Source organism: Microcaecilia unicolor, chromosome 12, assembly GCF_901765095.1.
Source record: "Microcaecilia unicolor chromosome 12, aMicUni1.1, whole genome shotgun sequence".
Lineage (NCBI taxonomy): Eukaryota > Metazoa > Chordata > Amphibia > Gymnophiona > Siphonopidae > Microcaecilia > Microcaecilia unicolor.
Genome location: NC_044042.1, coordinates 23,472,074 through 23,499,655, shown reverse-complemented (window position 1 = coordinate 23,499,655; position 27,582 = coordinate 23,472,074). Strand labels below are relative to the sequence as shown.

Genomic DNA, 27,582 nt, shown 5'->3' with positions numbered 1-27,582 from the left:
CTCGTTTTGAAAATACGGTTGGCCCCGCCCCTTCATGGCGCCATCCTCGGAGATGGGCGCCCTTAGAGATGGGCGTCCCCGATTGAAAATGCCCCTCCAAGTAATTAAATTGTGTGTGCAAATTGGGTGTGTGTCCAAATTTCAGCATGCAATTTTGAGTGTCATATATAGAATCTTGGTGTAGTGTGTTTGCATTAGTGTGTGTTAACTGAATAACACTGACCAAGGGGCCCTTTTACTAAAGGGTCAGCACACAGCAACAGGCTTGCTACGTGCCAATCTGGAACTGTCACCAGGCTACAATCAAATAAAGGAAATGAGAAAAAAAAGGAAATAAGAACATTTTCTTTGGAAGGGTATATTTAAATGCAAGAAACTTATTCTTGAATTTAACAATTGCTTTGTGTGTTTCATTTTGTTTTAGCCTTAATGTGGCTTGGATAACGTGAGCAGTATTGAAGAACCTTTTGGTTAACTGTACTCCAAGGTAAGGGACAAAGTCAAACCCTTCTTAGAGCATTAAGATATATATGAGAATACATATTGTCTGTTATATAATGCCTGGATAGTAACAATCTCAAAATGGCTGCCATGACCTTCAGCGACAATTTTGCAAGACTGCCACTGAAGGTCACGGCAGACATTTTGTTGGCAGAGATGGCATGGGCAGGAGCAACTGAGGACTGTTCCTGCCCCAATTAGGTCACAAACAGGCTTATTTTCGAAAGAGAAGGGCACCCATCTTCCGACACAAATCGGGAGATGGGCGTCCTTCTCTCAGGGCGCCCAAATTGGCATAATCGAAAGCCGATTTTGGGCGCCATCAACTGCTTTTTGTCGTAGGGACGACCAAAGTTCATGGGGGCGTGTTGGCAGCGTAGCGAAGGCGGGACTGGGGTGTGCCTAACACATGGGCGTCCTCGGCCGATAATGGAAAAAAGAAGGGCGTCCCTGACGAGCACTTGGCCGACTTTACTTAGACCATTTTTTCTTGTGACCAAGCCTCAAAAAGGTACCTGAACTGACCAGATGACCACCGTAGGGAATCAGGGATGACATCCCCTTACTCACCCAGTGGTCACCAACCCCCTCCCACCCTAAAAAAAAAACTTAATTTTTTTTTTTTGCCAGCCTCATATGTTATACCCAGCTCCATGACAGCAGTATGCAGGTCCCAGGAACAGTTTTAGTGGGTGCAGTGCAGGATGTCAGACTCACAGAAACAGAACTGCCTGTGCAGCCACGTTGCTGATCTGCAAGGGCAGGCTTCTACAAGAAATGTTGCTAGTGGAATAGCAACATTCTATGTAGAATCTCAAATAGCAGCAACAGAATCTCCAATAGTAGCAATATTCCATCTAGAATCTCCAACAGTAGCAACATTCCATGTAGAATCTCAAATAGAGAAAGGGAAATGGGACTTGATATACTGCCTTTTGGAGGTTTTTGCAACTACATTCAAAGCGGTTTACATATATTCAGGTACTTATTTTGTACCTGGGGCAACGGAGGGTTAAGTGACTTGCCCACAGTCACAAGGAGCTGTAGTGGGAATTGAAGCCAGTTCCCCAGGATCAAAGTCTGCTGCACTAACCACTAGGCTACTCCTCGAGGCCCTATGTGCTGAAAAGAACCTCCATAGAACTTTTTGACCTAACACTTTTATGCACCATAAATTATCTTGATTTCTCAACTGACAGGTAGTTATTGATATAGTCCCCTGAAACAATTCATACACATTAACAATACTTGTTTCTCTAAACATTAAGCTAACAACCAAAGTGACAAGATTATTCATTATTTTAACTTCATCAATCTTGATTTATTACAGAAAATCTGTTTCTCACTGAATCCCATCATTAATATTCATATTCCCAGTTAACTTCTTTGGATTGAGTAAAATGTGTGTGTGTGTGTGTGCGTGTCTGTGTGTGTGTGTGTGTGCGCGTGCGCACGCAAGTGAACACACGCAAAGAATAGATTATTGTATTTCCTGGTTTGGGGATTTCTTTTTGAAATTAATAGTTTAGCTGATGCCAAGTAGCAAAGTATAAGAATTAATACTTAAACTGATCGTCATTGCCAGTCCTGTAGTACTGCAATGCAGAGCCCATAGGGTGAAGGCTCAACTTTTGCCTGGCAATGATAATGGATAATTTGTACATAATGGAAGTAGTGCATGCAAATTTATCTTATGTATATTCGACATGGACATCCTAGAAACCTGACTGGCTCAGCATGTTCCCAGGACTGGGTTGAGATGCTTTGCAATTATACTGTAATTCTAAATTTAAAAACTCTACCTCTCTGCAGTAGTGCAACAAAACATATATATATATTTTTTTTTACTTTGTAAAAGATTGCTGTTCAGCCATTTAATATCAGCAAATGGTTTTGCAGAATTATTTCAAAATTTTCTGTATGTATGTATACTAGAGGGTAACAATTTCAGCACTTTTGTAGTGGGACAGCGCTAAACTGTGGAGGAGTGGCCTAGTGGTTAGGGTGGTGGACTTTGGTCCTGGGGAACTGAGGAACTGAGTTCGATTCCCAGCACAGGCAGCTCCTTGTGACTCTGGGCAAGTCACTTAACCCTCCATTGCCCCGTGTAAGCCGCATTGAGCCTGCCATGAGTGGGAAAGCACAGGGTACAAATGTAACAAAAATAAAATAGATACTATTGGAGATTCTACATGGAATGTTGCTACTATTGGAGATTCTACATGGAATGTTGCTATTCCACTAGCAACATTCCATGAAGAAGGCTGCGCAGGCTTCTGTTTCTGTGAGTCTGACGTCCTGCACGTATGTGCAGGACGTCAGACTCACAGAAGCAGAAGCCTGCGCGGCCACATTGGTGATCTGCAAGGGCCGACTTCTACATGGAATGTTGCTAGTGGAATAGCAACATTCCATGTAGAATCTCAAATAGTAGCAACAGTGGAGGAGTGGCCTAGTGGTTAGGGTGGTGGACTTTGGTCCTGGGGAACTGAGGAACTGAGTTCGATTCCCAGCACAGGCAGCTCCTTGTGACTCTGGGCAAGTCACTTAACCCTCCATTGCCCCGTGTAAGCCGCATTGAGCCTGCCACGAGTGGGAAAGCACAGGGTACAAATGTAACAAAAATAAAATAGATACTATTGGAGATTCTACATGGAATGTTGCTACTATTGGAGATTCTACATGGAATGTTGCTATTCCACTAGCAACATTCCATGTAGAAGGCTGCGCAGGCTTCTGTTTCTGTGAGTCTGACGTCCTGCATGTACGTGCAGGACGTCAGACTCGCAGAAGCCTGCGCGGCCACATTGGTGATCTGCAAGGGCCGACTTCTACATGGAATGTTGCTAGTGGAATAGCAACATTCCATGTAGAATCTCAAATAGTAGCAACAGTGGAGGAGTGGCCTAGTGGTTAGGGTGGTGGACTTTGGTCCTGGGGAACTGAGTTTGATTCCCACTTCAGGCACAGGCAGCTCCTTGTGACTCTGGGCAAGTCACTTAACCCTCCATTGCCTGCCGCATTGAGCCTGCCATGCGTGGGAAAAAGTGCAGGGTACAAATGTAACAAAAATAAATAAATAAACATACTGTTAAAACTGGTCTAGAAAGAACCTGTGCCGTTTTTGTTGATATTTTTTCACAGAATGTATTTATTTATTTTCTTCTTAGACCAACTTTCTAAACTTGGCTGACTGATATTGAAAGATTTTTCTATGTCAACTTAGGCTGTTTTACAGCAAGGACTAGTTAAGAATCCTATGGCCTGGTATATAACACTCTACCTTAAATGAGATGTTTATTACCAACAGGAGGAAATCTTAACAAAAAATAACACATTCCGTGTGTGTATAATATTCAAAAGAATTTATGCAGTTAAATTCTGAGTTAACTGCATAAATTGTTAGGGTTACATATTTCAGGCTGGCCAGCACAGTATTTTGGCTGGTCATCTTAATATCCAGCCAAAACAGGAGCCCCCCAAATATTCAAAACCATTTAACCCACCAGGAACAGCACCTGGCCAGTTAAAAGGAACTCAGGCCCCTTTTACCAAATTGCGGCAAAAGGGGACCTGCACTGGCATCGGCGTGTGTTTTTCACATGCGCTGAGGTCACCTTTTACCGCAGTGGGTAAAAAGGAAGTCTCTCTTCCCTGTAGGAAGCAGATCCGTATATTAATTTTTTTTATAATATTAATTATACATTGGTTAAGTCCCAATTTATACATGTATGTCACGTATGGTTATCATTGTATCTTAATATCATTGTATGTTATTTATCAAGGTGTTATTGTTTTATCAGCCGAGCTCTTGTTTTTGTTTTTATCTGATTTATCTTGCATATTTATTTTATTATATTTGTCATATCATTATTACATAGTAACATAGTAGATGATGGCAGAAAAAGACCTGCATGGTCCATCCAGTCTGCCCAAGACAAACTCATATGTGTATACCTTACCTTGAATTTGTACCTGTCCTTTTCAGGGCACAGACCATATAAGTCTGCCCAGCAGTATTTCCCGCCTCCCAACCACCAGTCCCGCCTCCCATCACCGGCTCTGGTACAGACCGTATAAGTCTGCCCTCACCTATCCTCGCCTCCCAACCACCACCCCCTCTTCCCCCCAACTGCTCCGCCACCCAATTTCAGCTAAGCTTCTGAGGATCCATTCCTTCTGCACAGGATTCCTCTATGCATATCCCACGCATGTTTGAACTCCGTTACCGTTTTCATCTCCACCACCTCCCGCGGGAGGGCATTCCAAGCATCCACCACCCTCTCCGTGAAAAAATACTTCCTGATATCTTTCCTGAGTCTGCCCCCCTTCAACCTCATTTCATGTCCTCTCATTCTACCGCCTTCCCATCTCCAGAAAAGATTCGTTTGCGGATTAATACCTTTCAAATATTTGAACGTCTGTATCATATCACCCCTGTTCCTCCTTTCCTCCAGGGTGTACATGTTCAGGTCAGCAAGCCTCTCTTCATACGTCTTGGAACGTAAATCCCATACCATCCTCGTAGCTTTTCTTTGCACCGCTTCCATTTTTTTAACATCCTTCGCAAGATACGGCCTTCAAAACTGAACACAATACTCCAGATGGGGCCTCACCAACGTCTTATACAGGGGCATTAAAACCTCCTTTGTCATATCATTATTATTCTTTTATTTGTTTTGTAGCCCCTGAGGCAGCCCTGTTGGGCGAAACATGGCCTGTGTCGGTCATGTTTTTTCAGATGATACTCTATTAATAAAGTGTATGTGTTTGTTTTCTACGGATCTGCTTTGTTGTTTTCCATCTTGGAGTTTGCGGATCGTCTGCCTTGCTGTTTTCTTGGACCCTCTCTTTCCTGTAGGAAATGGCTGTGTGGCAAGTAAAGCACTTGCTGTGTGGCTATTTCGGGGGGAGCCCTTACCATTGAGGTGACGGTAAGGGCTCCTGCGCTAAAGCAGTGGTAACTGGGCAGCGCACAGCACTGCCTGATTATTGCCGGGTACACTCTGACGCTACAAAAATAAATATATTTTTGGAGTGCTGGATATAATGGCGATTAGGGGTGAGAAGTACCACTGGGCTGCTGCGGTAGCCCGGCGGTACTTCTTGTTTAGCGAGCAGTAAGCCCAATGTGGCTTACTGCCACTTAGTAAAAGGGGCCCTTAACCAGCTATCCGGTGATATTAGGCGGGGGATAGCCAGTTATCTTCCGCTGAATATTCCCATTTAGCACCTGGCTGTTTTGGGCAATATAGCCTGCCATCCTCAAATATTCAATTCATATCTGGCTATTGTAAGTAGCCACATTGGGCCACCTAAATAGCTTGTATATCTTTAGCTGGTTTAAAGTTAACCTCTATCTTTATCGACTTAGCCGGTTAACTTTAAACCACCTAAAAATAACCCGGATATTTATTGCCAATCAAGAGAAACGTCTCGGAATTGAATATCCAGATTGACCACCGACCGCCGGAGTTAGCTGTGCTCTCGCCTGCAGTCTGAATATTGGCCCTGAAGATAAGGAGGGGGACTGGAGGCATTCTGGGGGCAAGGGAGGCTTAAATGTAACCAGACAACAGTGGTATTCAGCCACTATCCAGTCACGTTTACCTATTTTAGGTCATACTGCATATATTGCTGTCCTAATTTAAATTGGTTGCTTATATGTTTAAAACTAGGAGCACGTATTCAGTTATCCTTCTTAAAAGGATAGCATGACTGAAAATCCACATAAAGAAAAGCAGACAAATCATCCATTTGTATTTATGCAGAGACTGCTCCACTGAATATCAACCTTGGATTCAACATTCAAAACCCCTTATATGGTTGGCATAGAATGATAATGGCAGAAGGTGGAACTGAGGCATTCTGGGGCCAGAATTTATGCAGATAACAGCAATATTCAGTTGGCCTAACTGAATAGATAAAGGGGCTCATTTTCACCACAAAAATAAAGTCTAAAAAATGTCATAAGGTGGCAGAAGGACGTTTTTCTGTTAAAAATGTCCAAGTTACAATTTTCAACACCCTGATTTTAGATGTTTTGCTTATAGCTCATCCAAATTTCAAGGGGGCGTGCGAGGGTGGGTTTTGGGCAGGACATGGGTGGCACCAAAGGAAAGCTGTTTTCTGCAGTAATGGAACAAACTGAAAACATCCAGGGACAAAATTAGGACAATTTTGGCTAGGTCTGTTTCAACCACAACTGAGGTGTGCTTTAATAACGCGGTGGTAGGGTACTGTACATGTAGTGAGCGCCAATTTGGCACTAGTGAACCCACCCAGTGCTAATATAGAATTTGGTGCATACTGTTTCCCATGGTAGAAAATACTGTGGGGTGTTCCCGATAGTAATTGGCAGTGCAGGCCACATTGGCGCATGCTGCATGAGTACCTCACATGTAGCGCAAGAGCCCTTACCACTAGGTCAACGGGTGGCGGTAAGGGCTTAGGCTACCTTTAATTCTAGCACATGGCCATTTACTGCCGCCAATAAAGAAAAAGGCCTTTTTTCCTAGCCCGTTAAAAATTGGCCCAGAATGCACCAAAAACATGCGCCCACACTATCACAGGTCCACTTTTTACCATAGCTTAGTAAAAGGACCCCTAAGTGACCAAAAGGTGCCCTAAATGATCACTGGAGGGATTGTGGCATAACCCCCTTATTCCCCTAGTGGTCACTGACCCCCTCCCAGCCCCCTAAAATGCGACAGTGACAGTATATACCAGGTTCTATGACAGCTTCAGATACGATGGCCATTCCTATTAGAGTAGCAAAGTCTCAGGAGTAGCCTAGTGGTGAGTGCAGTGGACTGTAGAGAAGAGAACCAAGGCCCATATCCCACTCCAACTGGGTCCCAATCTCTCACATATTTGTTTGGGCTGGTCATTTGGACTTGGTCTTCTTCCACCCTTGGTTTGCTTTGCTTGTGTTCTTGTGGAAGGAGTGGACCCCCTTTTCACACTTGTGGTAGAACATGTGAGCCCTCCAAAAACACTAAATACGTAGAGGTGACACCTGCAGGCATAAGGACTATTATAATGATGTACAGTTGTGTACAGTATTTTTTTGGTGGGTTGTGGAGGGCTCACTATACAATATAAGGGGGTAACTATGAGATGTGTTCTTGGGACCTTTTATGTGAAGTCCACTGCAGCATTCCCTAGGGTGCCCCACTGTTCTGTTGAGATGTCTGAGTGACCAATCTGCTAATAATGCTGTCCCCCACCTCATACATCCCAATGGCTTGTTTTTGTGAGTCTTTCCCTTGGATTTTTTTTTCCAAAAATGGTCCTAAAAGATAGATGCCTTGAGCACAAGAACATCTACCAAATGACTATTTTCAAAACAAAAAGTTTGATGTTTTTCTCATTTCAAAATAGCCATGTTCACTACTGATTTTTGGATGTTTTTCACAAAACGTCCAAAATTGGATTTAGATGTCATATTGAAAATGCCCCTTCATGAATCCATTTAGCAAATGAATATTGCCGCTAAGTGGATAATTCCTGATGCCACCTTCCTCCCTCTTCTAACACAGCTTGTAGCTAAATTAATAATATTTGGTCGTTAAGGGGTCCTCTTACAAAGCCACAATAAAAAGTGTCTTGCAGTAGTGTGGATGTGTCTTTTGGGTACACTGGGCTACTTTTTACCGCAGCTAGGAAAAAGGCCATTTTTTAATGTGCCGGGAAATGGGCGTGTGCAAAAATTAAAACTAGCATGCACCTATTTATGTCCTGAGCCCTTACCACCAGCCATTGACTTAGTGGTAAGTGCTCATGTGCTACCCACTGTGAGAAATTTGGTACCCGTAGGAAGCCAAGCGCTTGGAGCGATAATAGAGAGAACACTATCCCTTCCAAACTGTTAAACTACAAGTCCCAGAGTTCCAGTAGGGCTAGGCTCCGCCCCCTAGGGGGAAGGGATCAAGTGAGCAATCAGGGAAGGAGGCAAAAATACAACACCCAGAAACCTTTGCAACAAGGGAGAGAACAGAAATGGGAAAACTACAACTCCCAGCAGCAGGACGGGGAGGGGAAGATTGGGAGATGAAGTCTAATCACCAGAATGAGGATCAGCTGGGACCTCCAGGGAGAGTTAGAGTTAATGGACTGGAATAAAGGAGACACAAGGCAGGAGGAGGAGGAGGAGGATGCAGAGGGAATGGAAGTCTCTGCATTGGCTCAAAGACAATGAGGAGTATAAGCACTGTAAGCTGGTTACCAAGAGGGTAAGGACTCTTGGGGGTTGCTGTTCTAGTGATTGCTGAGTTTCCCTTTTTCCCACTCTGCAGGAAGAAAGCAGGCAGTCCAATCCAGACCTTGTGGGTGGTTGACAGGAGTTTGTTATCTGACAAGTGAGGGAGGTGGGTCCTTTCTTCCATGGTACCAGTTAAAGGGGAGGGAAGTGAGGGATGAGACTGTGACTGTAGAACGGTGTAGTGAATGCTAACTAGCAGAAAGGGAAATAAGTTTGCAACACTGTGAATGCAGGAGAATAAGTCTGCAGAACTGTGGAAGAATTGTCTTAAAGATAGAGTTTGGTGGAACAACTGTGGCCAGCTGGAGCTGTAAGAAGATCTAGCTGGGTATCTTGAATTGAGGGGGAGTGTTCCTTGAACTTTACAAACTTTTGGGAGTGTTCCTTGAACTGTATAGCTTTTGGAAGTGTTTCTTGAACTTTATAACTTGTGGAAGAAAGGAATATTCATTATAAGTCAGAGACGCAGGAGAGAGCGGTGTGAACTATTAAAGATACCTGTGGACCTGAAGACCAGTCTGCGACTCACACCATGCAGTCACCATGCAGCATGTGCCAACATGGCCATGCTACCAATTACCGCCGGGAACATCCCTGTGGTACAAAGTAGAAAAAGATTTTCTACCACAGAATTTGGCATGTGCCAAACTCAGAATTACCACCGGGTGCACATGCTACCCTAGCGGTAGCGCTGATTTGGCATGCACTACCCATGCCTTAACCCGCCCATAGCTTTGTAAAAGGGCCCCTTAGGGAGGTAGTTATTAAGATGTGTACGGCAAAAATGCATGTGATTTGTCCTTTAATGCAAGTTAAATGGCATGTTAGTTTAAGTTAGTATGAGATACATGATGATGAGCTCAAAAGCAAGCAAATGCATGCAAAACAGCGACACATACCGGTCACTTGCGACACAACATAACCAAAGACTGCAACGGACATTACCTGACTCTTCTTCCCCCTTTCCCTCTCTAAGTTCCCCCAATTGTTTCCTACCATACATATACTGTACCTCATTATACCACAATATCACATTGAGGGGCATAATGGAACAGAAACGCCTATCTCCATGGGCGTTAATCTCCGAGAACGGGTCCGTGAAGGGGCGGACCAAACTGTATTTACGAAAAAAATAGACGCCCATGTTTTATTCGCCAATGTGTGAGCTGGGCGTTTTTGCTTTTCAGCGATAACGGAGAATGAAAGCGGCCAGCTCAAAAACGAATAACTCCAAGGCATTTGTTCGTGGGAGGGGCCAGGATTCGTAGTGCACTGGTCCCCCTCACATGCCAGGACACCAACCGGGCACCCTAGGGGGCACTTTTACAAAAACAAAAAAACAGGTAAAAGAGCTCCCAGGTGCATAGCACCCTTCCATTGTGTGTTGAGCCCCCCCAAATCCCCCTCAAAACCCACTGCCCACAAGTCTACACCATTACTATAGCCCTAAGGGGTGAAGGGGGGCACCTACATGTGGGTACAGTGGGTTTGGGGGGGTTGGACGACTAATAAGCATTAAGCAGCACAATTGTAACAGGTAGGGGGGATGGGCCTGGGTCCACCTGCCTTACGTCCACTGCACCCCCTAACAACTGCTCCAGGGACCTGCATACTGCTGCCTGGGAGGAGGGTATGACATTTGAGGGTGAAAATAAAAAGTTGTGAAACATCATTTTTTTGTGGTGGGAGGGGGTTAGTGACCACTGGGGGAGTCAGGGGAGGTCATCCCCGATTCCCTCCAGTGGTCATCTGGTCATTTAGGGCACTTTTTGGGGCCTTATTCGTGAAAAAACAGGGTCCAGGAAAAGTGCCCTAAATTCTAGCTACAAATGCATCCATTATCGGCGAAGGGCGCCCATCTCTGTTCGGGTGATAACCACGCCCCAGTTCCGCCTTCGACACGCCTTCGACACGCCCCCGTCCACTTTGTCCTCATCCGCGACGGAGTGCAGTTGAAAGCGTCCCAAATTCGGCTTTTGATTATACCGCGTTCTTCGTTTTTGTGAGATAAACGCCCATCTCCCGATTTAGGTCGGAACTTGGGCGTTTTTCTCGTTCGATTATAAGCTGGTTTGTATTCATTCATACTATGTATTTGTTCAAACCGTAATCGGCTCACACCGTTAACGGTTATATGTAAGCCACATTGAGCCTGCAAAAGGTGGGAAAATGTGGGATACAAATAATAATAATAATTATTATTATTATATAATTCACTTGGCTTGCGGTGAGTACTGCCAACTGTATTATTCTTGGAAACACTGATCTGCCAGGGTGTATCAAACTGCTAACATGTGGCCAAATGCTCCTAGGTGGCATCTTAAAGGACCCAGAACAGGAGGAAACAGTGGCTCCCCCTCCTCTTTCCCTCCCAGAGGTACTCTGATCTCCCAAATTTACCTCTACACCCTACTAGCCCCTAAAGACATATTACTTAAGGTCAACCCTCTTGTCAAGGCCCATATCCCTCTCTATTCCCAAAGGCATCCCTACTCCTATTGATCCCCTTAGACCTACCGTAATGGATCCCTGGTAGTCTAGGGTAAGATAGAAGTGATCCTCAGTTGCTGCTGCCCATGTTGGCTCTATGTTCAAAATGGTATCTGTGACCTCTAGTGGTACTCTGTTGGTACTACTTAGGGTTCAGGCAGACATATGAGGCCAAAAATCTCTTATATGGCTTCCTGAACTCTTGTAATAGTATCATGATACTACCACTAAGGATCACAGCCATCATTTTGAATCCAGAGCCAGCATGGGCAGGACCAGTTGGGGATCACTCCTGCCCACCTTATCCTTGACCACCATAGATCCATTATGGAAGGCCTGGGGATTCTACAGGGGTTTGGGGGGTCCTTGGGAAGAAGGGGTACAGGTCCTTTTGTGGGGGGTTGGGGATTGAGTAATGTGTGTTTGGGGGCTGGTGGAGTGCAAGGGTATCTTTGGTGAGGGACCAAGGTATATCCAGGGGGAAGCTGCTACGTTTCTCCAACATTGACTCCTTTATGCTCCTCAGGAGCTTTGGGCCATGTATTAGTGGCCCAATACTCTTGGAGAGCAGAATAATGCAACTTGTGAGGTAATAATGGGTGTTATTGCTGAAAGAGTTCCATGCAACTTGCTTTCATGTTCTCTTGTATATTTATTTATTTATTTATTTATTTGTTACATTTATATCCCACATTTTCCCACCTATTTGTAGGCTCAATGTGGCTTACAGAGTACCGGGGAGGCATTACAGACTCCGGTGTAAACAAATACAAAGTGATGTTGTGGTAAGATAAAGTTCATGTGGCACAGCCATACTAGGGAATCGTACAACGGAAGAGTTGTGTTATGTCCATTATGTTCTTTAGTTTTGTTGTGTTGCAGAGATCAGGCATTTATGTTGGATCGGTAGGGTATTCCTTTTTAAACAGGTTAGTTTTAGTGTTTTCCTGAAGTTTAGGTGGTCGTTCGTAGTTTTCAAGGCGTTCCACAGTTGTGTGCTTATGTAGAAAAAACTGGACGTGTACGTTGATTTGTATTTGAGTCCTTTGCAGCTTGGGTAGTGCAGATTTAGGTACGTTCCTGTTGATTCGAGACAGCTATATGATTGAGACGGCTCTCAATGTTAAGCAATCTATACAGATTACCCTAAGTGAATTGCAAAAACTTACAATGTGTTCTATGAAATGTATTTATGAGTGGAGGAGTGGCCTAGTGGTTAGGGTGGTGGACTTTGGTCCTGGGGAATTGAGGAACTGAGTTTGATTCCCACTTCAGGCACAGGCAGCTCCTTGTGACTCTGGGCAAGTCACTTAACCCTCCATTGCCCCATGTAAGCCGCATTGAGCCTGCCATGAGTGGGAAAGCGCAGGGTACAAATGTAACTAAAATAAAATGATACAATGCTGACAGTGTGTGACATTAGGTTATGTGCTATGAGAAGAGTTGTGAGCCAAGACTGGACTATTTTTTGAGACAAATATTAAACAGCTCTTGGAGATATGTTTGACCTGTACTAAACATGTTGTCAGTGCTAAAATGGCTCTCTAGCATACAGCAGGATGTCATGAAATTTGATAATACAGCTACTGTTGCAGCTTGTTTGCAGGTAATGAACTCCATGAATGGGCGGGAAAAATGCCCTAGTTGATATTCAAAACCACTTATGTTGTTATCATTGGCACCAGCTATTTAAGTGCTTTTAAACAAAATAATCTGGGATACTTCTATTTATAACTTTGGCCATTTTTACTCACAGAATAGTCAAAGTTACGTATTTTAAAAGGGTTGTGGTTTTGGTCAGTGTGAAAGAGGAGAAATCTTTTATAGTATGATCAGCAGCAAAACTCGCTTGCTGATCATATAAGTTATAATGTCAACTGGTGATGGATAAACAACAGGCAAAATTATAAATGGATAACGAATCTGTTTACAATTTTACATGAATGTTTAGCAGTGACAATTATTATACGTTTTACACCATTAAAAATAAACATCTTTAAACAGATTTGTTATTCATTTACCCCCAGATTCTATATAGCGTGCCTAGAGATCCGCGCTGAAATCCAGGTGTATTCTATAACAATGCACATAACTGAATTGGCTTAACAAACTAATTAGCGTCAATAACAGCACTTAACAAGCACTAATGAACACTAATTGGCATTAATTAGAATTTACACACACAACTCACTAAGCGTATTCTGTAATGCAGCGTGCCTAACTTTTAAAGTGCGCAGGCAAAAAGAGGCATGGTTATGGGTAGGGAAATGGGCATTTTGTGGGCATTCCAAAATTTATAGAATATGGCCCACTGCACCTAAATCTATGCGCTGGGATTTATGCCATGTTTTAGTTGGTATAAATGGAGGTGCTTAGTTTTAGGTGCTGGAATATCGACTAAGCGTGTTCTACATACCGTGCATAAACCAAGGCACTGCTTATAGAAGACGCTTAGTGGAAATGTTTGCCGCGCAGATTTTTTAGGCTCCGTATATAGAATCTGGCCCTTAGTGTTATATGACAACCCCACCACTGAAAATTAATCTTGTTATTTTCAGGGGGACCTTTCTAATTTCATACAATGAAAAGATGATTTCGGTCATTTCATTATGAACGACTGCAGACTCAAAACATTAAGCTGAAGATGGTTTCCTGTGCCATCCATTTAGAAAACCAAATATCGAAACCTAACAGTCTCTGTGGAAACTTAACAGTGTCTGTGGACACTGCGACGCATCTTTCTTAGTACCATTGCATCACATTCATTTGCTCAGTTTCACGCATTCTCTACATAGTTCAAATCATAGTTTTAGTTATGACTGTTATGCTCTGGAAACTGTCTATTGGTCTTTCTTTATAGCAAATCTTTTTATAAAATTGCAAAGGTCATGCAAACTCAACCTTTAACTGTATTTGCAAAAAACTGTAAAATTCTACTGCAACAACCCTTTCACAAAAAGTACGTCTTTCCTGTACAATGACTAATAATGGCGGTAGAGTGATTTCAGCACTTCCCGCATGGACAGGTTTTTGCTATTCAGCACCTTCCAGTGGATAGACTCATATATCACTGACAAAACTCACTAAAACGTATTTCTTTAGGATAAATAAATACCCTAGGGAATTAATTGAAGCAATTTCAGTAAAGCTATTCATTTCCTGTGGTATACAAATTGCATTTTGCTGCTTTTAAAAGATGATACAGGGAAAAACCAATAGAGAACTGATGTGTTAAATTTAGTATTCTACGTTCAAACTTGTTCCAGTTCCATGGAAAACTCATCAATAAAGAAAATTAGTTATAGCGAATGACCCTCAGTAAGGCATGAAAATGTCTTTTAATCTTAATAGTATAATCCCCACAGTTTAGTTGCTGTTAAAGCTTAGGAATGTCCTATACTCCCATTAAGGGAAATTTCCTGTCTTTTATTTTCTTCATTCTGTGATCTCTGTAGTTCTCCTCCATTGCCTTCTAGAGTGGTTGCCCAGGTATCAAGTCCTTCACCGGCCTCAACTCTGGAAGGGGCACATTTGTCGAGATAGATTAATGTCTGCGATTGGCTGGTCAGGATTACCCATGTATTAGCAGACATCTTTTCTACATTTGGGGCTTAAGCATAACACCTCTATGATGTGAATGATTGACCCTGATGGATGAAAGATCAGAGCCCAGATCTTCTATTACACAAAAGAGTGATGAGCTTGAAGCCAAAGATTCCTTCCATCAATGCATTTTGAAAAAAAAGACCTTCTAGGTATGCAGAGTCAGGGCAATTCAATAGCATACATGCAAGCAAGAACATGCTGATTATATATATATATATATATATATATATATATATATATATATATATATATATATATATATATATTTGTTGCATTTGTATCCCACATTATCCCACCTTTTTGCAGGTTCAATGTGGCTTACATTATGCCTTAATGGCGATCGCCATTTCCGGAATGAGAAATACAAAGTAGTGTTACATTAGAGTTCATATTTGGGAAAGCGAAATATGAAAGCGCCAAACCCCTAAGAGAAAAACTACACTGGCTCCCACTAAAAGAACGTATTGCGTTCAAAGTTTGCACCCTAGTCCACAAAATCATTCACGGAGAAGCTCCGACCTACATGTCAGACCTTATAGACTTGCCTATTAGGAATGCAAAAAGATCATCACGCACATTCCTCAACCTCCACTACCCTAACTGCAAAGGGCTAAAATATAAATCCACATACGAGACCAGTTTCTCATACATCTGCAAGCAGCTATGGAACGCACTACCGAAGGCCATAAAAACAACGCAAAACCTAACCATCTACCGAAGGCTACTGAAAACAGATCTTTTCAAGAAGGCATACCGTAAACAACCATCTTAAATACTAAATAACAACATTTACACGAGCTATACAAAACCGAACTCCTATCACATGACTGATTAACCTCTTTGATATTAATGATGAAGCAATACCACTTTAAACCTTATGTTGAATAGGGTCTCTCTATAGTCAATGACCTAATGTATGTTATAATCCAATTTATTACTCAGGGACCTTCATGCATTACCATAATCTATTCTTCCTTACCATGTATGTATGTACATGGCGCATATTTATACCATGATCTGTTCCACATATGTTATGTTCCATTTCGTTACCATGTATGTATGCACCTTAACACAATACCATTTGTAATTCTGTTACCTGGAAATGGCAACCGCCATTACAGCAGATGTAAGCCACATTGAGCTGCAAATTGGTGGGATAATGTGGGATACAAATGCTACAAATAAATAAATAAATAAATAAATGTAAAAGTAAATTATAAAGTAGATTGGATAAACAGTTCATTACAGGCATAAGAGATAAGGGGGTAATGCGTTAATGTTCAATTGGTGACAAATTGATTGATGCAATCAGGTGTAGAGAATACGGTTTTATCTGGTTCTAATAGAGTTTTGATGTTAGATCATTTATGATAGCTCAGTATGATATGTCTTCTCGAACAGCTTGGTTTTTAGTAACTTCCGGAAGGCTGTTAAGTCGTGCATTGTTTTTAAGGCCTTTGGTAGTGCATTCCACAGCTACGAGCTGACGTAGGAGAAGCTAGATGCATATATTGATTTATATTTAAGTCCCTTGCAACTGGGGTAGTGGAGGTTCAAGAATGTGCGTGCTGATCTTTTTGTGTTCCTGGTTGGTAAGTCTATGAGGTCCGACATATATGTCGGAACCTCGCCATGTATGATTTTATGAACCAAGGTACAGATTTTGAAAGCAATTCGTTCTTTCAGTGGGAGCCAGTGTAGTTTTTCTTTTAGGGGTTTGGTGCTTTCGTATTTCGCTTTTCCAAATATGAGTCTGGCTGCAGTATTTTGGGCAGTTTGGAGTTTCTTAATGATTTGTTCTTTGCATCCGGTGTAAATGGCATTACAGTAATCCAAGTGGCTTAGCACCATTGATTGTACCAGGCTGCAGAATATTTCCCTTGGGAAGAAAGGTTTAACTCTTTTAAGTTTCCACATTACATGGAACATTTTCTTCATTATATTTTTCACATGGCTTTCTAGTGTGAGATTTTGGTCAATTGTAACTCCCAGTAGTTTCAGGCTATCCGAGACAGGAAAGGTATCATCTGGGGTGCTTACAATGGTTTGTTTGATCGTCTTGTAATGTGATGAGAGGATAAGAAATTGTGTTTTTTCTGCGTTGAGCTTTAGTTGGAATGCATCCGCTCAAGTTCACCAAGTTCATTATATATATATATATATATATATATATATAAAAATTCTGAAAAGCTTGAAACTTCCAAAAAGCCGATTGTGTGTCTCTCCTCCTAAACCCCAAAGATTTAAAAATAAGTGGAACCTCAAACATCAAACATCTCCCAATAGGGGAAAACTCATAGTCTTCAAAAAACCCAATATAATCAGGGAGTGAAGTACTATCACTGGTCCCTATCTAGGAACTAAAGGAAAAAAAAAAACAACCAAAAAAACTCTAGCGACTGCAAAAGCAACCTCGTCTGTATGCTCCAACTACAATTTCCACTTTAACCATAAGTATCTGCATCTTCATTTTCATTTTTGTTTTTTTGTATTTCATATTAAGTGACTTCAAGTCTATACCAGTTTCAGTCTCTAGGGTCTTTATAGTGGGGTAATGCACTTATGAGTCACGTTTATTTGTAGATACTGATTTTGTGTTCTCACTTCCTTGCCCTTTCTTTTCGACATAAGGTTTTTTAAACCATCTGTTTTTCTCTGTTGTCAGAGTTTTTTCGGTTGTATATATATATATATATATATATATATATATATATATATATACCTCAACAAGGCTTTAATTGAATTTATGCACACTACTTTCTAGGCAGATTCTATAGCATAGTGCACGTAAATTCTAATGGGTCACATCAAAAGGAGGCATGGCCAAGGGTGTGGAATGGGTGGGTTGTGAGCATTCCAGAAAACTGTGCGCACTATTATGGACTGCACTCAATCTGTGCCTAACTTAGGTGCAGGTATTTAGTCCTGGTTTTAGGTGGCCTAAATGGGTGCAGTGAAATTATAGTCGCAAGAATGGTGCTTAAATGTATTCTATAAACTACACCTAACTTTAGGCGTAGTTTATAGAATCCTGCTAACCTCATGGTTTGTCGATGCTAATTTTTAAGGTGCCCTTTATAGAATTTGGTCCTTAATGTGCAGGAAAGAACCATGAAAAGGTGCGCTAAGCCCATTTACCAGTGCAGCTTAGTAAAAGGGCCCCTCAGTTCTAAATGCAGTCTGAGCTATTAACGATAAATCAGCTCTAGCAAAATGAATGTGTGCTTTCGAGAAACTGAGGTACTGCAGGACTTGAAGTGAGAGGGATGTAGATCAAATGAAAAATATTGTTTATTATAAGCGGATCTTAGATGAAGTAAATTCATAGAAGAGGAATTCATAGCTGGATGGAAATCATTCATTACTTTTTATAAATATAGCAAGACCCATGAAAATTCAATGCATTTAGTGCCCCTTTTATGAACCTGCAGCAAAAGGGGGACTGCTTTGGTGTCAGTGTGTGTTTTTGACGTGCGTTGAGGCTCCCTTTTACTGCAGCGGGTAAACGGAAGGTCTTTTTATTTAGGAAATGGCCACGTGGCCTTTTCGGGGGGGGGGGGGGGATTTACCACCACCCATTAAGGTGGCGGTATGGGCTTCCACACTAACCCGGCGCTAACCAGGCAGCGCATGGCACTGTCTGATTACCGCCAGGTATACTCCGACGCTACAAAAAGACAAATATTTTTGTAGCGCCGGATATGATGTACACTGGGGATGGGAACTGCCACTGTGCTGCTGTGGTAGCCTGGCTGCACTTCTCTTTTAGCGAGCAGTATGCCCGCATTGGGTTTACCGCCGCTTTGTAAAAGGACCCCTTGATTAATTTAAAAATGTGATTACTACAGCTGTATATTGGTCAATATTGTGACATCTGTAAGGTCTTTAGAGCTAGCCAGTGCCAAGACAGTATTTCCAATGTTTGCCTGACCACAAAGCTCGTGAGCAATAGCTAATTTTATTGCAAAAGTATAATAATTCTTAATATTCTTTCTGGTTCTAATATTTCAGTCACATATACTTGCCTGTGCAGTAGAGATTGTGGCTTTCTATTTGAATTCCTAGATTTTCCTGCCCAGCTTTGGAGGACGGAGGGAGAAAAAACAAAGCTACTATTGCCAAAAACAATTCATGGGGTGGGGTGGGGGTTCTCAGTGCTGGAATACCAGGGATTCTTCAGGTCATGATTTCAGGTATACTGACAGAGCTTCATTGTAATTATGTTATTATTAGTAATATTTGCATTGAGTGTTTGATCTTCAGCATCTGAGCTTTACTATCAATTATGGAGTTCCCTGTATCATTATGTTTGTTGTTGTTAATTGTTTTAATTTCCTTGTAAACTGTTTTGGTTTGACCACAAGAGAAACGATATATCAAATGTAATAAACGGTAAATGCCCTCCCCAGACCCATCCATCAAGTAGCGACTATCTAACCTTCCGGAAATCACTAAAACCCATCTGTTCAAGCAAGCCTATCCAAATGAACCAATCTAATCCTAGGATCCCTTCTACCCAATTCATATCAAGAAGACAACGACAATGACTCAGACTATATCTCCCACCTAATTTCCCTATACATTTCCATGTCCCATCCCCCTCCTGCCCCCTCTACCCCTCCTCCATTGCTCATCTACCCCTTGCTCATACCTCTCCTACTCCCCTCACCCTTCCCCGTCTTTACCTACCTATCCATTTTATTATTCTGCTATTATTAACCTATATTTCCTCTATCAATACTCTGTAATCCATATTATTGTGTAAGCTGCATTGAACCTGCTTTAAGTGGGAAAGCGCGGGGTACAAATGTAATAATAAATAAATAAACGATAAAAAGAAGGGGATTTTCCAAGGCATGAGCGAGATACATTGCCAAAGGTGTGCGTTCCCATCCGCACAGTCCAGGAGTACAAAATTGACCCGAATTACATATTTTGCCTCTGCTGTTTCTGAGACTACTACTACTACTACTACTACTACTTAACATTTCTAGAGCGCTACTAGGGTTACGCAGCGCTGTACAATTTAACAAAGAGAGACAGTCCCTGCTCAAAGAGCTTACAATCTAATAGACAAGTGAACGGTCGGTCCGATAGGGGCAGTGAAATTGGGGCAGTCTGGATTCACTGAACGGTAAGGGTTAGGTGCCGAACGCAGCATTGAAGAGGTGGGCTTTAAGCAAAGACTTGAAGACGGGCAGGGAGGGGGCTTGGCGTAAGGGTTCAGGAAGGTTGTTCCAAGCATAGGGTGAGGCGAGGCAGAATGAGCGGAGCCTGGAGTTGGCGGTGGTGGAGAAGGGTACTGAGAGGAGGGATTTATCCTGTGAACGGAGGTTACGGGCGGGAACATAAGGGGAGATGAGCAGGGGCGTAGCCAGACACCCAATTTTGGGTGGGCCTGGGCCCAAGATGGGTGGGCAGAAGAAGCCCACCCCATCCCATAGGTGATTTGGTCTCTCCTCTCGCCGCATGCCATATGGTCTCTCAAATATCCCTCCTGTCCTGCACACCTTTTAAATTTCAGATTTTCAGTGAGGAGCAACTAATACACACTACTCATGTAGGCCCCACATCCTTCCCACTGATGCAGCTTCCTGTTTCCGCATAGGCGGGAGCATGTCAAAGGGAAGGCTGTGTGGCCGGTGTAAGCAGTATGTATCAGTTGCTGCTTCCTGCAGGCGAAGATCTGCTATTTATAAGATATGCAGGAAGGACAGTTGTTGGGAGTTTTCAGCTTGGGAATCTCTGCCAACCACATCATAGGTGTGCTGCTACTGGTGGGCCTGAGCTCAAAGTGGGTGGGCCTGGGCCCACCCAAGCCCACCCTTGGCTACGCCACTGGAGATGAGGGTAGAAAGATAGTGAGGGGCAGCAGACTGAGTGCATTTGTAGGTAAGAAGGAGAAGCTTGAATTGAATGCGGTATCTGATCGGAAGCCAGTGAAGTGACCTGAGGAGAGGGGTGATATGAGTATATCGGTTAATGGCAGAACAATAGCCACAATCATGTGAGGAGGGTTAGGTAAAAACAACTGAAAGACAGAAACAAAAATCAACCACTCAACAATGTTAATATAAAACATAACAAAGGTCCGCATAAACTAACTGTAGCATATATCTTAAATGGGAAGGGAAAAGCCTCAGAAAAAATGGTGACAACACCAATCACTCGTTGCTTAATAGTTCTCAATCACAGACAGAAAAAAACCTTCTTTCTAATAAGTGTGCAAATAACAATTTACCAATTCCTCCAAAACAATTGAGAAAAAAAAATCAAAAGATACATTTTAGTTCAATCTTATCTTCACAAGCTTTTATCAGACTTATCTGAGCACATCAGCACATCACCCCTCAATCTTCACTTGCTTCCGACGTTGACCATTGTATCGTCTCTGCGTCAGGGAAATGTGGAACAATATGGTTTATTCGACACTGAACAATAGTTTTTAAAGTCTCATTCTTCTAGAACAGTTTTTCCCAAGTCCTGCCCTGGAGTTCGCCTTGCCAGTCAGGTTTTCAGGATATCCACAATGAATATATCATGGAGACAGTGTATGCACATCAAGTTCACGCATATTTTTTTTTTGTTACATTTGTACCCCGTGCTTTCCCACTCATGGCAGGCTCAATGCGGCTTACATGGGCCAATGGCGGGTTAAGTGACTTGCCCAGAGTCACAAGGAGCTGCCTGTGCCTGAAGTGGGAATCGAACTCAGTTCCTCAGTTCCCCAGGACCAAAGTCCAACACCCTAACCACTAGGCCACTCCTCCACTGGATATCCTGAAAACCTGACTGGCAAGGGGTATTCCAGGACTGGACTTAGGAAGCAAGTTGTTTATATATGAGTGCATGAGATTTTGAAAGCTATGGTTCTGCCCAGTTATAGAGTTACCCCCCCCCCCCCCCCCCACCTCCAAATTTTATAAATGGCGCTGTGAGAGAGTGAGGGCCATAGGGCTAGACATCCCCAGAAACCCTCTCACTGTGAGGTTGCAGTTCAGCTGCTGCACGGCAGGGGGCGCTAAACCTGCCATGCCAGAGACTGAACTGCAGAGGCTTGACAGGGAATGAAAGGTAAAAGGCCTCCTGTAGCTGAAAATAGACAGGCCCCGATACTACACAGAGGTCTCAGGACAGCAGTCAAGCCTCAGTACAAAGGCTTCACAAAGACAGTGAACAAAGAGAGAGGACCCCGATCCAGAGGCCCAGGGAAGTTAGTGTGACCCAGCATAGGTGTTGTTTGAATGCTTCTAGTTGCTTGTGACCTGGCTGAGGTAAGTCAATTTTGAGCTGTGTGCTGAGGTCTGGCTAGGACCAGACCTGAAATACTGAGAGAGAGAATAAGAGACTTTACTTTGCCTGTGAAGCATCAAGTTGAAATGTAAATAAATAAAACACTTATTTGCTGATTGGAGTTATTCCCAGAGACTCCATACCGCTCGGCCGGGGTCTCACAGGTGCCTAAAGCTAGGATAACAATCGTGCACCCACTTATAGTATAGGGTCAGTTATGCACAGAACATAATCCAATATGTGGCACTAAATTGCCACATATTGGACATTAGCATAGGAGCCGGCTCTGTGGGTGCTTGAGCACCCCCAACATTGAGAAAATTCCTTGTATGTATCCAGGAAGGGTTGTTATTTCCATTGGGCTTAGCACCCCCAATAATTTTGAAAAGTTGGCTCCTATGGACACAAGTAACGATAATTGCTGTTATCAAATCCTAATTGACATTAATTAGTGTTGTGCACGTAACTGACTTAACCCTATTCTGTAAACCGAGTACCTAACTTCTTTCACACATAACTGCAAAGGAGGCATTAAAATGGGAGAGGAATGGGCGTGCCGGGGAGTTCTGACTATGCTTGTGCAGATTTTCCCTCAGATTCTATATACGGCACCTAAAGTTGTATGCACAAATATGTCAGGGTTGCCAAATTGCAAATGCATCTTAATTAGTTAACAAGCCAATCGGCGCCGATAATATTCCACTGTCAAGCAATCATCAACTGTTTAGAATTTTTGCACGTAACTTTCTATGCTCATTCTGTAAAGTGGTTCACATAAATTCTAACATGCAGATCTCAAAATGGAGCGAGAACATAGGAGGGGCATGGGTGGATCATAGGTGTTCCTAAAATTTCTACGCACTAATATAGAACATGTCCGATCTACGCCTAAGTTGGGCTTGGACATTTACACCAGGTTTCAGTTGGACGCTATTCCCCGGATTCTATAAATGATGGCTGAAAATCCATGCGGAAACCGAGGCATATTCTAAAACAATGCACATAATTTAATTGGTTAACTAGCTAATCAGCAGCTGTTAATTGGATGTTAAAAAGGAATTTTCAGCACTAATTGGCATTAATTGAGATTTACGCACACAACTCGCTAAGTGTATTCTACAATATGATGCGCCTAAATACTAAGTCACATAGTTGAAAAGGGGTGTGGCCACGGGCGAGGCATGGGCGCTTCTAAAATCTACGCACTGTGCCTAATTTTGGTGTCGAGATTTACACAAAGTAAAACGTGGCCTGCATGGACATGGCCAAATTTGGTCACATGGGGGTCCTTTTACTAAGCCATGGCAAAAAGTGGTCTGTGGCAGTGCGAACACGTCTTTTGTATGCGTTCTGGGCCAGTTTTTACTGTGTCCTGGAAAAGGGGCCTTTATTTAAGGGTCTGGAAAAAGAACATGCAGCCAAATAAAAACCAGCAACATGTCCATTTTCGGCCTGATACCTTACCTCCACCCATTGACTTAGCGGTAAGGTCTCACATGCTACCCGGGCGATAGACATGCAGCACACGCATACTGCCGGGTAAGCGCCACACGGTAGAAAATAGAAAATATTTTCTACCACGTCTTTTCAGCATGCGCCAAATTCAGAATTACTGCCCAGGTGTTATGTAATTTTATAAGTCTAAGTGCTTTGAAAATATGCCTCCTAGGCATACTTTATAGAATATGCCTAGGCAAATTTTTATGGCGTGGTTTTTTTCAGGCACCATATATAGAATCTAGCCCTTTTTGACTACAAAATAAAGTCTCTCTTTTTCAGAAGAATGGTTGAAATATAAAATTAGAATCAGGATCGAAGATGAATGATGCCAAAGAGTTACTTGACTCATTCCCTCTTATGATCTCTCAAGCACAGCAGTAAAGTCAAGGTTGTCTCAGAAAACCAGTAATGGTATATTCAGTCTACTATTAGATAAATAATAGACCTTCAATAATGGTGGGAGCTCTTATGGTGTAATCCTTGAGATATCAGGCATATTTTTCTTCAGCATCTATCTACTGAGATTTCTCCTCCTGATGGCATTCTTTAGCACTTTGATCTCATCATGCAGAACAAACATATTGTCCTTTATTACTGTTCTTGCATAGTTGGATAGAGGCAAATTTTTTAATAGGCAGTTTTCTAACAGTTTCTCGTGATTTAAATTTCTTTAATTTGTTGGTAGGGCTAACCCGAAACAGAGGCACATAAATCAGAGATATGAGTGGAATGTGAGCCTTCTAGGCAAGAGATTGAGATATAGAACAACAAAGTTAAAGCCAACCATATTGACGATGCCAATCTACTGTAAATCCACCAGATGTCATTGTTCTGTTTTAGAGGTTTAAGACTTGTGTGTTCATATGTTGAGTTCTGTTCAGTTTCTGTTCTGACTAATCTTTCCACAATGGAGATGCTATTCACTCCTGTTCCAAGCTCCAACACAATGAAACATCTTCAGGAGGAGTGGCCTAGTGGTTAGAGCACCGGTCTTGCAATCCAGAGGTGGCTGGTTCAAATCCCACTGCTGCTCTTGTGATCTTGGGCAAGTCACTTAACCCTCCATTGCCTCAGATACAAACTTAGATTGTAAGTCCTCCTGGGACAGAGAAATATCCAGAGTGCCTGAATGTAACTCAACTTGAGCTACTACTGAAAAAGGTGTGAGCAAAATCTAAATAAATAAACATTAAAAGTCTTGGGGACAATATTCAGCAGAACTTATTTGGGTAGCTATCCAAATAAAGATAGGACAGCCTTTTTCAGGTACCAGTCTGAATATTGCTAGCGCCTGGTTAAGTGTTGGAAGCCACATTTTTCCCAGATATTCAGTGCCAGTATCCAGGTACAGCCCAGCATTGAATATCTGGGTATAGAAGCCGGCAGCAGTTGACATTTTAAAAAAATGATGACCATCATATTGATCCCATCTGTTGACTTGTTATGAGTATGGGAGCTGAGTTCCACCATTGTGAGCCCAGGTAGCTAAATCCCGCCATGTAAATAGACGTATGTAGTACGTTTTTGCAGTTGGGCAAGTGAAGTATTAGGTAACCTCTGGGTTTGCATTTCTTGGTGAGAGTTTGATCAAGTCTAGCATGTAGTCCAGTGACAAGCCAAACAGTATTTTGAAGATGATTGTGCTGGTTTTGAAAAATAGCCTGGCCTTGATCAAGAGCCAATGTAGCATTATGAGTAGTGGGGTTGATCTATCATAAGTATATTTTTGGGACTTTCATAATCAGATCATGTGACATCTAAGGAGATTTCTGAGCTTGAAAGATTAGAATAGCAAAGCAAACGTGAAATGTAAAACAGTAGGCATGCATAGTAAATGAAAGATCTATTAGTAAACTGTATAGGACCTAGAGAGGACCACAGATTAGAACATTCCTCCTGGTGGGTGGTTTCTTTACTCCTAATTAAGTTCAACATGCAATATTTCCAAACTTTTATGTACATAATTATAATATTCTATTTAACAAAGAAGTTGTCCTTTTCATGAAATGAGCTGGTTAATATGTCGCTCTATATGAGGAAAATGGAATCTCAAATCCATCCACTCATGAGTCCTTTTATAAGTGCAAGTCACAAGCTATAGTGGACGGTGCTCCTGGGTTTGAGATGTCCCAAGCTGTTCTGGATAACAGCCCTGGGGTTGGAAGTCTTCATTATAAGATATCATAAGGGGTATTGGGTGGAAAGGTGGCATGGAGAGGTCTCGTAGGAAGCAAAATGGGAAGCTGGAGTTCTATTTAGGAGTGACAGTTGGATTGCTTTCTGTTGTGACATCTCCTTGTCTTTTGAAGATTTCCTTTATCTGAAAATTATTCTTCCATAATACAATGTTCTAATGAATTTCTGAATGCATGAGAGAATATTTAGCTAATTGGGTTGCTGGATTAAAAAGGCTATTCCTTGTATTAATGTATGGGCAGGCATATTAAAGCTTCTCATTTGGTGAAATGCTTGTTAATATAGTAACTATTTAATGTATTCATTTTAAATAAATTGTGACCCACTGAGCAAAAAGGCACCAAAAGTGGGGTATGTGACTTATTTATACTGCAAGATAGAGGGATATCAGTTGCATAATTCTGTAATATTTCAGCCTCAGATATGGACTAATTGCATCTTAAAAAATGAGAAATAATTATCTGTCATAACCTCACTTTGTATTTGTTCATACCGGTATTGGCGATCGCCTCTACTGTACTATGTAAGCCACATTGAGCCTGCAAATAGGTGGGAAAATGTGGGATAAAAATGTAACAAATAAATAAAAAAATAAATAAAATAAAAAAAAGTAATTAATCCCAGAAATCACATATCCCTCTTTCGGTACCTGCAGTTTTTAGACTATACAACATGAAAAACATCAAAATTGTGAAAACAAATTGCATAGTCCCATTCTACTGACCCTAGAATACACAAAACTTTCAAAAATGAACGTTGCCTCTCCAACCTTTTATAGTCTTTATCTCTGTTATTTGTAACCCCCTTTTGGTACCTATTGCTCAGCGGGTCATAATTATTAGAACAGTAATGCTTAAGACCGTTGCTGATTTTTCTTGGGTTTGTCTAGATAGTAACTTCCTGCCATTTTCTGAAAGCAAAGATTTGGCTGACTTCTTCCAGGTGTTTTGATGAGGCTGGAATTAATTTTATTAGTGGGAACAGTGGGGAGTGAAAAGGGGTTGAAAGCATAAATTGAATTCATTTTGCAAGTGAAAGTGAGGGACTGCATCTGGTGTGGTTTTCTACCGAGAGGCCCTGTGGGCTGAGTTCATCAGCTGAGGTGGCTTTCTTTTCCGTACCAGCAGGAATTTTATGAAGCAGCTCATGAACGTGCTCTTAATTTTGGTAACAGCCTGAGTCAAATCAACATAAACATGTTTGCAGAAACAACAAGCCTGGTGGGGAGTGGGATTTGCTATGAAATTTATAGACTTTCTGACTGGAAAGTAATCAAGTGAAAGGGGATCAGATTTCTCTAATCAATGAAACGTACATACTTGGTATTCAAACCAGTGCATTCCTAGAAAAACAAAATCAAATTCTTTAGGCACATCTCTTATGTTGAAATCCATCTGATAGAAAAAGCCTATTGGCACAGCGCTTGCCTTTGGGCTGGTCCAAAAATTGATTTTATTTTGTAATTTTTATCGAGTGATACAAAACTGGATTCCAAGGTATAACAGCATCTTTATCTACACTGCTGAAGGAATCGAAGGGCCTGGATCATGGCCAGGCATTCTATTTCCCAGCAATGGAAAAATGTCCCCCACATCCAGCTACTGAAATGATGCATCTTGGTGTAACCCAATAATGCAGTAGATCCTGGTTTCTCAAAATGTATTTATTTAAAAAAAAATGTATATCCTGCATGATCTATACAATCTAAGCAGGTTCCAACCAAATATACATAA

General features: G+C 42.0%; 1 protein-coding gene across 1 annotated transcript in view; it reads left to right on the top strand.

Moving 5' to 3' along the window:
• Positions 1-423: 423 nt before the first annotated feature.
• Positions 424-27,582, top strand: part of SYT2 (synaptotagmin 2) — a 155,469-nt gene continuing 128,310 nt past the window's right edge. Inside the window, exon 1 of the mRNA XM_030221083.1 lies at positions 424-487. The gene's annotated coding sequence lies outside the window, so the exon portion shown is untranslated. The remainder of the gene's footprint in view (positions 488-27,582) is intronic.